This window comes from Durio zibethinus, chromosome 1 (genome assembly GCF_047325235.1).
Source record: "Durio zibethinus cultivar Kanyao isolate XHJ-2024 chromosome 1, ASM4732523v1, whole genome shotgun sequence".
NCBI classification, from domain to species: domain Eukaryota; kingdom Viridiplantae; phylum Streptophyta; class Magnoliopsida; order Malvales; family Malvaceae; genus Durio; species Durio zibethinus.
The window spans coordinates 10,792,035-10,804,905 of NC_143162.1; positions in this window are offsets into that span (position 1 = coordinate 10,792,035).

A 12,871-nucleotide genomic window follows, 5' to 3' on the forward strand; every position below is an offset into this window, starting at 1 on the left:
ATTTTAATGACAAAATTTTTAGAAATCATGAATAGTTGATTTTCTAAAAAATTTAGATGAGATATTTTTTAAAAAATTTTACCTAAATTATGAAAAATTTTAGGAAAAATTCAATAATAATCATTGATATTAATTTTCTAGCCAAAAATAAAATGTAATGAGATTTTTAAAATAAATAAAAATTAATTTCAAAGATGAAATTTATAGAAATCATGAATGATCAATTTTTAAGAAGTTTTTATATGAAAACTTTTGTTTTAAAATTTCACGCAAATGATGAAAAATTTAAATAAAATTTTAAAATGATAATTGGCATTTATTTGCAAACAATAATAGAATAAAAGTGAGAAATTTCTAAAAATAATGAAATGAAATTTGGAATTAAATTTAGACATTTTAAAAATAATAAATCCATTAATAAAATTTTTAAAAATCATGAATGATTAATTTTTTAAAAAAATTTTAAGTGAAGAAATATTTTTAAATGTCGCTCAAATGGTAAAACTTTTATTAAATAAAATGTTTAAGTATTTATTTCATCTTTTATCTTACATATTCTAAACGCCACATTTTGTCTGCGTACTCTCAAATAAAATTCACAATTGAATTAAGTTTATTTATTTATCTTCTGAACTTTAGATTTGTGCTAATGGGACAATTGATTTAAATTTTGACTTTTGATACTGTGAAGTTGGACTATAAAATTTGGTTTTGGGCTTCTGAATTTTTAGATTGGACCCTACCCTTTGTCTTGGACCTTTAAATTGCATTTTCTAGGCCATTCAATTTCAATCAGGCCTGCCTTCTGTGTTATTTTATTTTTTAACTCGAAAATAAATTGAAAAGAGAAAAACAAAGAAAATCAGAAAATACTGAAATCGTGGCACCAGGATTTCTGGAAAATTTAAAGTTCAAAATTGGGGGAATCACCGAAAATGAGGTTGATTAAGAATCCTAGAATTTAGGTTAATATATAATTAATTAGTGTCATTTTAGGAGAGATATGAAATATATATTATATAACATGTACAAATAAGTTTGGTATATGAGCATTTATATGGAAAACTCTTTTAACTAATTAGATAACTATTTTAAAAAATAAAATAATTTTTTTAATTACAAATTTAATAATTTTAAATTTATTCAAATATCAAAATTATTCAAATTACAATTAAAAATCAAATTAATTTAGAGATATATTTTTTAAAATTAAAAATATAAAATATAAAATTTATTTTTTTAATAAATAATTTTAGTTGTTTACCAAATAATTTTATTTAAAAATTATTTGATTATCAAAATCTTTCAAACATGTTTAAAACTTATAAAGATTAAGTTTATCTAAATATTTCAACAATTTTTTTATCTTGATTTAAAAAATTAATTTTTTAAAATATTTATGTAAGAAATTAAAAATTTAAGCAACTTTATAGTTTTAAAAATTCAAAAAACTTTTGTCTTAAATTTTTAAATAATAAGATCATCAAAATTATTATATCCATTTAAATTCTAATTATCAAATTTATAGTTCAAATAAATATAAAAAATTTAATATTATCTTTATCACTTATTACATCCATTTTAAATTTTTAAAAATTAATTAAAAAATTATCTGTTTAATCTTAATTACCACTAAAGAATTTTTCTACAGATTTAAGATTACAAATGTAGTGTATTACACATCAATTTTTTTATTTTTTCAGTAATTTTTTTCAAGGTATATTCTATTACTATTGTTTTTTTTTTTTTTGTTTACAACTTTTGCCCAAGATATATTTTATTATTATTATTATTATTATTATTATTATTATTATTATTATTATTATTATTTCATTCTTATGAAAAATAACATTTTTTTCAATTTTTTTCACATATTTTCTAATATTTTTGATCTTTGGCATAATAATTTACTTAAGATTACTAAAGTGAAAGTATATTAATATTAATTTATGATTCAATAATATATATTTTTATTTTTTTAAGAAAGGCATAATTTATTTTTATTTGATATAATATTACAAGTATATAAATATTATTGTAAACAAAAATATTCAAATGAATGACATAATTTTTTTTGCCATTTTCAAATGACAAATCAATATATATAAATTTTATATATGCTATAAGTTTTAAAGATTAGAATATAATTTGAAAAGAAACTAATTTATATATATATTCATATTAAATAAGTAAAATTATTTTGTGCATCGCATGGATTATAATTTAGTTATATCTAAAAATTAATTGGAGGAATCGCTAAAAATGAGGTTGATTGTAAATATATATTTTTATTAAAATTAAAAATTTTAAATAATTTTTTTTTATAAAAATTGCAACATTTGTGTCCAATACATGAAGGAAACAACAAAAAAAATAATCATAATATATTATTATTATTATTATTATTATTATTATTATTATTATTATTATTATTTGATATATATATTCTTGTGTAATCTTAATATATTTGGTCGGTGAAAAGAAATTTTAATATATTTGTAATTTTTCATTCAAATTAGTATTTTTATTATTTTTATACCAAAATAATTACAAATATGTTAAATGGAAAGTTAATGAAGAGAAAATTGATTTAAAATAAATACAAATAAAAGGTAAAAAAGTCACATATATGTGTGTGTGTGTGTGTAATAGGGTTTTCAATGATAGATAACATATCAAAAATTAAATTTTCATAACGTACAGATTCGTATACCTATCACTAAACCTATCTTTAAGAGTCATCACTAATCTTTTACAAAGATTGATTGATCACTTAGGTAAATATTTCTTTTTGAGGAAATCCTAAACTTGACTAAGGGTTCTTAAAAGAATATGTTTTATTCTACATTTTAGAGCAAGGTTTAGAAATTCAGTTACGTATGAGGAAAGTTATAATACCCTTAAACCCCTATCTAAAGGATGGTACCATTTTATTTTAAATTATCCTAAGAATTTTTTTATTATAATGGTCTTTTATTAAATCTTAGTATTTAAAATATTAAAAATAATTTATAATATTTTTCGATCAATCTGGTAAATATTCTAAAAATACTTTCTCACTTCAAAAATATTTAAGAATCTCATTTGTCTTCTTAAAGAGAATCCATCATAAAAAAAACTTAATCACTTACTTTTTGTTAAATTTTTGTTTTATTAAAAATATATCTTATTTTTTCACCATTTAAGTCAAAATTAAAAATATTTTCTCACCTAAAAATTTCTTAAATACTCATCCATTTGCAATTACTAAAAATTTTATCATCATTTTTTTTTTTGTTTTACAAGTTTTGTTTCTAAATTTTTCACCATTTGGGCTTAATTTAAAAATACCTTACAAGTTTTATTTCTAAATTTTTCACCATTCGTGTTAAATTTAGAACTGATACTATTGTTATTTGTCATTTGTTTATTAATATTTAGAAAGAAAATAATATAACAATTATTTTTTGAAGTCTCATATAAATTCTTCCACCATTTGGGTTGAATAGATAAAAATATTTACCTAGAAATCTTATAAAAGTTCAATCATTTATGATTTTTCTTTAAATTTCATCCTTGGATAATTGTCATATATTTTTACATAAATTTTTAAGTTATATATTTTAATTTTTAATTTAGAAAGGAATACAATTACTTTTATTGAAATTTCATCTAAATCATTTCACCATTTTAGGTTGAATTTAGAGAAATTTCTCACCTAGAGATTTCTTGAAAAATTTACTATTTGAAAATTTTAAGAATCTCATCATTGGATAATTGTTAATTCCATCCCAAAATTTTATTAAATTTGAAAATAAATATTAATTATTATTATTGAAATTTTATCTAATTTTTTTCTCCATTTGGGTCAAATTTTAAAAAAAATTATCTTACCTACAAATTTCCTAAAAACTAACCATTTCTAATTCTTAAAAATTTCATCATTGGATAATTATTATTTATTCTCAAAAGTTTATTAAAGTTTTATTTTATATTTTTTATAATTATTTCTTCTAATTTTTTCTAAAATTTAATCATACCAAACATTTCAAAAAAAAATAAATGATAAAATGAAACAAAATAAATAAATAAACTAACCATTAAAAAGAAAGAATAAAGAAAAAAAAAAACCACAAAGAAATTCACTTGGCTTAATGGCTCAAGAGATACAGCTCCAAGCATAAAGAAACAACTTGGGTAACGCAGCTTAGGACTCGATTTGACGACTCTCTCAACTCAAGAGGATTGCAAGTCATTGGGTTGTATTGTATGATTTAGGTCGAGTCAATGCAAAACATGTGGGTATTGGGGTTTTGCCTTACTCATAATGTCATTGTCTTTGGGTGATATAAAAGCTTGAAATTTTAGTTCTCCTTCCCGAAACCCACTTTCCTTTTTTCTCTCTCTAGAACTAGTTTGAATGATCACCAATTTATGTAAAAATGGTGCTAGAATCTGGAATTCAAGTCAAAATCTAACCAAAAAATTTAACTTTCGCCAGAATCTTCATTAGATTCTAGAAATTCCAAAAAAAAAAAATTCAAAAAATTAAGAAAGCTCTCCCCAAACATCGAATCAAACTTCTTAATTCTTCAAAAACTATCTAATACAAATTAATCTCTCCCAATTTCCAAATTTCTAAAAAAAAAAAACACTCTTTGCCAGAAAAATTTTTTAGAAATTTTTTGTTGCTTACTCTCTAACTGATGTTTTTTGCTATTTTTTCTGCTAATTCGTGTCCTTCCTATTATGATGATTGGAACCTATATATAGAACAGATCCCTAGTTCGATTGGTGTTTTGATGAAGATCAAATTCTTAAAAAATTTCACCTTATCACAAAAAGTTAGCCTTTATCCCCAAAAGAAATCCTTTCCTCAATTAATTTCAAAATTAAGAATGTGGATTATCATCTGAAAATAAAAAAAAAAAACTCAATCTTCAACTTCATTTGGCTATTTAATCAATTTTTTCAATTATCCTTTTTTTTGTAATACCTAATCAGATGATATTTAAAGATAAATAAATTAAATAAATTAAAATAAAAGATAAATAAACAAATGAATAATTAACATAACATATATACAAAATGGATAAAATAAAGAAAAACATAAACATAAAAATCTAACCATAAAATTTTAAAAATAATAATAATTAATAATAAATAATAAAAAAAATTGGGCTTGGATTGATTTGGGCCTAATTGGTTTGGGTTGGTTTAGGCCTAATTGGTTTGGACCCAGATCAAATAGGGTGCAGTTGCCCGTCTTTATGCAAGTTTTATGCAATAGAAATTGTGCAAAGACATAGATAATCTATTACATCTAGGTCCAAAATATTCACTTTTTTCTAATAAAGCTCATTGAAAATAAAGGCACATAATTTAAAAAATAAAAACTCCTCTATAATAGAGGCACACAACTTTAAAAATAAAGGTTCCTTTTAAGAAAGGCTCACAACTTTAAAAAAATAAAGAGTTTTTCGTAATAGAGGCATAGGACTTTAAAAATAAGGGAACTTTCCTAACAAAAGCATAAAACTTTAAAAAAATAGATGCTTCTCTATAACAGAGGCACACGACTTTAAAAATAGTGGCTCCTCTATAACAGAGGCATAAAACTTTAAACATAAAGATAACCTGAAGGTTTTGACAATCATGCCTAAAGATCTTATAGATCATATCCAAAGAAATTAGGAGATTATGTTTGTAGGTCTTATAAATCATTCCTAATATTGAAAAAATAAGCTCCTTTGAACAAAGGCTCCACAACTTTAAAAGTTTGAAAAAAAATATTTCTTGACCATGACCAATTTTCTTGGAACATCTTTTTCTCAAGGATTAAAATCTTACCTTAGATGTTTCTTTTCAAACGAGAATTTGAAATTCCTTCATTGGAAAGTCTTCATATTTATCTTTTCCATGCAGAATGTTACAATATCCTTATTTCCTATATTCATGCACTAAACATTCCTAAATACAATACATGTGATGTAAATACCAATTAATGTCTTTTCAATTATGGTACACAATTTTTCAAGCCTCTTTCTTTTTGGATTTTGAGCTCTTCAAGTCTTGGGCAATAAAACAAAAATGACTAGGTACTTAATCATTTCTCTCATTAAATGTTAGTGCTCATGTCCTCCTCTTAAAGAAACCTTTTTCTTTTTTCATTTTCAAATTTGATGTCCTTACCAAGCCTTGAACATTCCATTTTTGCTTTTTATCGTTTTTAACTTTCCCAACGTAATGTAAAATCTTTCATGCCATTATTCATTTATTAATCATTATTTCAATTGTAAGATGTAAAGTTCAATCACACATTTCTCCTATTATAAGGTATTTAAGAGAAAAGCAAAGGAATGGATTGAGAATGAGACATAGACATTAAAAAAAGAAACACAAAGAATGAAATGAAATATCTCTTATGATAGAACAATTTTGGCTATTGAACAATATAAAAAGGAAAAGTTACAAAGATGGGTTATTAGGATAACATTGCCCAAAATGAATAATTAGATAATCATGATAACATATCTTGAAGTTTTTTTTCAAAATCTCAATCATTCGATGCACTTAACAACTCAAAGCTTAGCAAAACATGCTAGCCTTCATATTGACAAATTTTCAAACATGTTGTATCCTCCTCATCTATGCCATATTTTCAAGTTTTCAACTTAAATGAACTTCCTTTCAACTTAAATTACCCATTCAAGTTTTTCATTTGAGTCTTTCTTTTTTTTTTAAATGTAGTATTTCTTTACAGCATCATAATTTATAGGATTGGGCAAATCATCTCCATCCATCTCCATCCATCTCCATCCATCTCTATTAAGTTTAATGCTTTGCTCAAAAAAGCTATTTTCACAATATATAGCCTTTTCCAATTTAGAGTCCATTTTTCTCTATTATCATGTTGGTTTGGAAGAATTCTTTTCAAAATCAACTAACATTCTCGAAAGTGATAAGGTCAAACTTTTTTATCATGAGCTTTTATTATCCTTCTCTGATATAGTTGACTATGGTATAACACTGTTAGTCTTTTCTCTTCAATGAAATTCAACTGCTTATAGCACTCTTGAATCTATTCGACCTCTTTCAATCCTACTTCCCTTAGGACTCTCAAGGATGAAATGTTCACTTCTACTGGTAATATAGCTTTCATCCCATAAACCAAAAAAAAAAGAGGTTACCTTAGTAGAGGTACATACTGATCTCCGATAAGCATGCAGAGCAAATGGTAACTTATCATGCTAGTCATTATAGGTTTTGGTCATTTTTTCAAGAATTTTTTTTATATTCTTATTTGTTGCTTCATCTGTCTTATTCGTCTTTGAATGGTATGGTGTTGAATTATGATGTTTGATCTTGAATTGGGCACATTTCTCCTTCATCATTTTACTATTTAGGTTTTTGGCATTATTTGAAATGATTTTCTCTAAGAGTTCATATCTATAAATAATCTCTCTTTATGAATTTACAAATCACAAATCATTTCACACTTTCAAATAAAGTTGCTTCCACCCATTTTGTAAAATAATCTATCATCACAAAAATGAAACTATGCCCATTTGAGGCCTTCAGGGTAATAAGACCAATAATATCCATTTCCCACATAGAAAATGGCCAGGGTGACGCCAAAACATGTGAAATAGTAAACGAAGCATGAATCTTATCAGCATAAATCTAGCACTTATGATATTTTGAAGCATAGTCAATATAGTCACTCTTCATTGTCAACCAATAGTATTCAACCCTTATGATCTATCTCACTATACTAGTCCATTTGCATGTGATTTACATATTCTATCATCCATTTCCTCAATAATCTTTTTCGTCTTTGTTGTATTTACACATCTCAATAATAATTGATCACAGCTCCTTTTATATAGAATATCATCATCCAAGAATAAACCTATAGCTAATCTCCAAATGACTCTTTTATCATTTTCAATTGCTTGGTCTAGGTATTCTTGATTCTTTATGTATTGCAGGATATCATGATACCATAGCTTCTTATCATTTTTTTTCTTTCGCACTAGAATAATGTGTTGTGACATTTTTAATATCCAACTTGATAGGTTGAATATTAGTATTATCATCAATTCGAATAATCACAACCAAGGTAGCCAAAGTAGAAGCGATCTGATTCTTTTCACAAAGCAAATGCTCAAACTAAATAGCTTCAAATTGCTTAATCAACTCTAAAATATATTTATGATATGGGATGAGTTTTGAATCATGTATTTTCCATTCTCTTTTCAATTAATAAATGACTAAAGCTGAATCTACAAATACCTTCAATAGTTTAATTTTTCTATGTACAACAGCTTATAAACCCATGACACATGCTTTATATCCAGTAATGTTATTAGTACAATTGAAATTCAACCTTGCAATTATAGGATAATACTAATTTTTATGAGAGATTAAAATTACCCCAATCCCATGTCCCAAGGTATTAGCAGCTCTATCAAAGTACATTCTCCAAGACTTCTAATCATGCTATTCCTCATCAAGCTGAGACATAGCCATTAAATCTTAATTAGGGAAGTCCAACCTCATTGGCTCATAGTTTTTAGTAACACGATCTATAAAGAACTTAACTATCGCACTTCTTTTGATTGCCTTCTGCCTCAATATATGATGTCATATTCTAAGAGCATCACTCGTCATCTACCAATCCTTTCAAATAATAAAAGCTTTTCAAAGATATACTTGATTGGATCCAATTTTGCTATAAATTAGGTGGTATGATAAAACATAGACTGTCTGAATCTTTTGGCTATCCAAGCTAATGTGTAACACATCTTCTTTAAAAAAGAATACTTAAACTCATATTTTATGAACTTTTTACTCAAATGGTAGATAGCTTGCTCTTTTCTATTAAATTTATCTCGCTGGCCCAATACACATCCCATCAATATCTTATACACTATCAGATATAAAATCAAAGGTCTCCTTGAAACATACAACACCAATACTAAAAGATTTGATAAGTACTATTTAACTTTATCAAAAGTCTTTTGGCATTCATCGTTTTATTCACCAAGGTTATTCTTATGAATGAGTTTAAAAATTGAGATCACAATTATAGGTAAAAGAAAGTTATCATTTAGGCTAGCCCTATTCAAGTCACGATAATCCACATATATTTGTACATTTTCATATTTGTTAAGGATAGGTACTATGTTTGCTACCATTCTGGATACTTGGCCACTTATAAGAAACTCATGTCGAATTGTTTTGTTACCTCTTTCTTAATTTTTAGCAGCATTTCAAGCTTTATTCTTTTCAGCTTCTGTTAGATCGATTTACATTCTAGCTTCAAAGGCAGTTTATGTTTCACTATTTTGTACTAAACTCAAGCATATCTTGATAAAATCAAGCAAATGCATTCACAAATTCTCAAAGCAAATATTTTAACATTTGCCTGTCTACCAATGAAAATGATGTGCTAACCTTCACCTCTCTCTTATTCTCTTCATCTTCTAAGTTTACAAATTTAGTTTTCTCCTGATGAGGCTTAATTGATTTGTTTTCTTACTCAATTAATCTCATTAGGTCCGAAAGTAGTGCATATTCCTTACAATCATCTTCGTTATCAAGTTCATTAGCGTTAATCAAATTTTTAAAGTTAAACCCTGAATCATTACCATGATTATCTTCATGTTCACTTAAGGATTTGAAATTGAATGAAATTAAAAATGTTGGTAAGATTTGTTGGTTTGATGAAAATGGAAAATGAGAGCAATAGAAGAAATAAATAAAAATGCATCTTCTTATTGTTTTTATTGAAATAATAAAAAATGAATGACCCATATATAAAAAATCATCCCAATGCCTTTAGGCATAAGCAATTAGGATGTATAATTATATTGAAAAAGTCTCAAAGACAACAGACATTTTGATGGCACTCCAATTATTTAACTCATAGCTTGGCAAACAAGGGTAAGCCTACACTTTATGCTCATACCCTATTTTATCACCAATTGCATAGATGGATAATTTAGCAAATGCCTTTTCCATGCTTAATTTTGGCTTCCTTTCAAAATTTTCATCTGAATTTGAATACATGAAACTTTCGAGCCTAAAAGTATCATAGAGATGGTAGGATAACCATTAGCATAGTTTTTGGTTCATAACTTCTAAGCCTCACCATCTTTTTTTTCTTTTTTTTTTGTTTATCTTCTTGTCATCTCCTAGCCTTCTACTTCATAGCCTAAGTCCAACACTCTTATTCCTTGTAAAATTTTACCTAGCCCTATTATAGGATATCAACCTTTATTAATGATTTGATTCACTACTATCTTTATGAAACAAGGTTGGTTTATTTTAGATCTTTCACTAATAAAATTAACAAGTTTAAAAGATTGGTAGTAGCATTCTAATGCCTTTTCATCAGCTTTTACATATTAGGCATTCATGGGCTAGGTCACCAACATATCCTCTTCTCCAAACACAACGATTAGTTGGCCCTCCACATTAAATTTAACTTTTTAATATAGGTAGATGAGACAGCACCTGTCATATAGATCCAAGGGTTTCCCAACAAGCAGCTATAAGACGGAGAGATATCTATCACTTAAAATTTTATACTAAACGTGCATAGCCCAATCTATAAGGGTATCTTAATATCTCTCAAGGCCTCTCACCTTATCCTATCAAAGGCTCGTAAACTATATAGCTACTTTTTATATGTGACAACTCAATAGGTAACCTTATCAAAGTTGACATAAGCATGACATTAATAATAAAGCCAATGTTGATGAAGAACTTAACTATAATGCAACTCTTACATTTGACTGTAATATGCATAGCCTTGGTACTTCCTTTTCTTTTCGAAAAAATCTCGTCATCACTAAAAGCTATATGATGTGGCACCACCAAATTTTTAGCTAGATGATTCACATATTCCATTGACATGTTATGTGTCATATACATCTGGTTCAACATAAAAAGCAAGGCATCATGATGCAATTTAAAAATAGCAATAGTAACGAGATCTGAACTGGTATTTTATTTAGTTGTTCAATAATAGACTACTCACTATGCTTCATCAATTTTAAAAATTCACACGTCTCTTTTTTAGACACTAGTTTTTGGCACTCTTTTTCATACATTACTTTAGGTTCATCTGCTCTACCCCAATCTTTACCTTTTTCTTTCTTTCCATTTTCAAAATCCTTGAAGTATAGCATCTTTCACTTTGGATCATGCCACCTACACCAGTTATGTTGGTTGCATCAATCTTGGGCACGATCTCTTTTTATCCTTGGACTATCACATCATAGCTAATCTTCGTGGCATAGCCTTTTAATTTTTGTATGGAAATAAAGTAAAAATTTTAAAAGTTACTAACTTAAGAATGACCTTGTTTTTTATCAACTTTGGTTTCTTTTTATAGTAGATTGTTATTGGTTTTGGAACCAACTTTGATGGTTTATCGATCATAGACACCTCGACACTTCTCGAAGTCTTCACTTTTTCATAAAGTTCAATCCGGTATGAATCATGAGCTTTTGTACCTCCTAACAGAATTGTTCACAAGTTTCAATGCAGTGACCAATAACCACACATCTTCTACGATAAATACATAAATCCATCGATTATGTCATGTCAGCTTTATACAAGGCATCAAATAGCTGATTGAGAAGAGTCTTAATTTTTTTCTATTTTTTTCTTTATATGATGCTTTCGATCCTCAAAGTATTTACATTATGGTTAGACAATGGATTGCCAGTGACATTTGGCGTCGTTACTTCACTTGTATCAAAATTTATCATTTCATCTTTAATCAATCATTCAACTTATGCTTTAGGGCAATACAATTTTTAGTGAAATGACTAGTATTCTCATAGTAGTAATCACAATGAACTATAGGATTATACCACTTAGGATATAGGGCTTGAGTGGTTCCAGACGAATATAAGTGATCAAGTGATTATTGTAGAACTCTTAATACAGCTCTGTATAGGTCATGAAATAAAGTCAAACTAGATTATTTTATGGTTCTCATAAACTAGTTATTGGGTTAATGAAACAGACTGAAGGTCTTACGGTGCTTGGGTGTTAGGACTGTAAGATTATACTACTTAGGATAGAAAGCTTGAGTGGTTCCAAATGGACAACAGCGATCAAGTGATTATTGTAGAGCTCTTAATACAACTCTATATAGGTTATGAGAATAAGATCAAAGATGGGCTTTTTTAGATTATTTTATGGTTTTCATGAACCATTTGTTAGGTTAATGAGATGGACTAAGGTCTTACGAAAAGTTAGGTGTTAGGACTATATGTGTGAGTGGGTGGTTTAAAAGTTGGTTGGTAGGTGAATAGGTAGAATGGTTTTGGAATTGTGGGGTATCCTAGTGGTGGATAGGGTTGGTAGTTTCTAAATTGCTATTTTTCAAAACTTATAACTTGAGCTTTAGTCTCTTTCTTTTTAGGTGCCTTTTAAGTGAAAGATTCTTCTCCTTCCAACTTGCCATTCTTAATGGTATTCTTTATCGTTTTGCTTGAAATCACCATGTCAATAAAATTTTTTGTTGCATTTTCTATCATTTTTTTATAATAAGAAGATTTCAAAGTGCTTACAAATAGCATTGCAGTCTATTTTTAGTTAAAGGTGACTGAACTTGAACAACTACGTCTTTTTTACCTTTGGGCATATTGCTTAAATGACTCGGTTATCTTTTTTTTCATATTATGCAATGAAAGGTGATAAGGAGTTAAATCTACTATATGATGGTACTAACTGATGAAGTCACAAGTTAGCTCCCTCTAAGAGTGAATGTGGGATCGATTAAGCTAGACATATTATCTTGTTATAGAACCAATCGAACTATCTTAGCATACATGGATTAGCAACCTATCATTGCTAGCGTAAGCTGTCA